This window comes from Mus musculus, chromosome 3 (genome assembly GCF_000001635.26).
Source record: "Mus musculus strain C57BL/6J chromosome 3, GRCm38.p6 C57BL/6J".
In the NCBI taxonomy this organism is placed as follows: Eukaryota; Metazoa; Chordata; class Mammalia; order Rodentia; family Muridae; genus Mus; species Mus musculus.
In genome coordinates, this window is record NC_000069.6 from 89,116,394 (window position 1) to 89,117,230 (window position 837).

At 47.6% G+C, this 837-nt stretch overlaps 1 pseudogene; it reads left to right on the forward strand.

The window, feature by feature from the left end:
- Window positions 1–298: 298 nt before the first annotated feature.
- Gm29704 lies at window positions 299–631 on the forward strand (annotated as a pseudogene).
- The last annotated feature ends 206 nt before the right edge of the window (window positions 632–837 follow it).

Below are 837 nucleotides of genomic sequence, written 5' to 3' on the forward strand. Positions count from 1 at the left end.
AGGCAGTCACTAGCCAATTCTCAGGTGTTTACTTCAAATTTTGCTCAAAAAAGTTTTAATTTTTCAAGATACGTTTTTCTCTGTGTAGCCCTGGCTGTCCTGGAACTCAGAGATTCATCTAACTCTGCCAACTGAGCACAGCGATTAAAGGTTTGTACCACCACTGACTGGCTTGTGGTAGTGGTCTTATTCTCACTCAGTGGGATTCACATTTTCTGGAGGCCCCAGCGAGATAGACCACCCAAATTCTAAAGCTGCATCTTCATTCTGGGGCTCCAGGGTTGAAGGGCTGCCTCAGGAGGTGTACACCTTCCAGACCAGGACTTCAAGATGGCGTCGCTCAAGCCATTGAAGGAGAAGAAGCTCATGGAGGTCAAACTTGGAGTGCTGCCAAGCTGGATATTGATGAGGGATTTCACCACCAATGGCATTGCAGGAGCCTTTCAGAGAGGGGATGTCCTGTCTTACAACAAGGACATCAATGTTCAGAAAGGCGGCATCTCATGGTGCTGGCTGCCTACGTGGTTTTCAGCTACTACATTTCTTACAAGGAACTCAAACATGAGCGGCGACACAAGTACCACTGAAGAGGGGTCGCTAGAGGGCATTGCATGGCCAAGTGTAACTGCCTGCCCCACTCTGACCTAGGAAGAATTCAACTAGCTGAACCTTCATACCCTGACTGAGAACTAGTGTTCAATAAAAGGTGACTGGTTCACGTACCAAAAAAAAAAAAAAAGGCATTCCAATGCTCTGAGGAGAAGGCCTCTCCTGGGAATACGTGATCTGGTCTGTGGGGATCCCAATCTGGGAAATAGAAGGGTTTGATGGAACCCA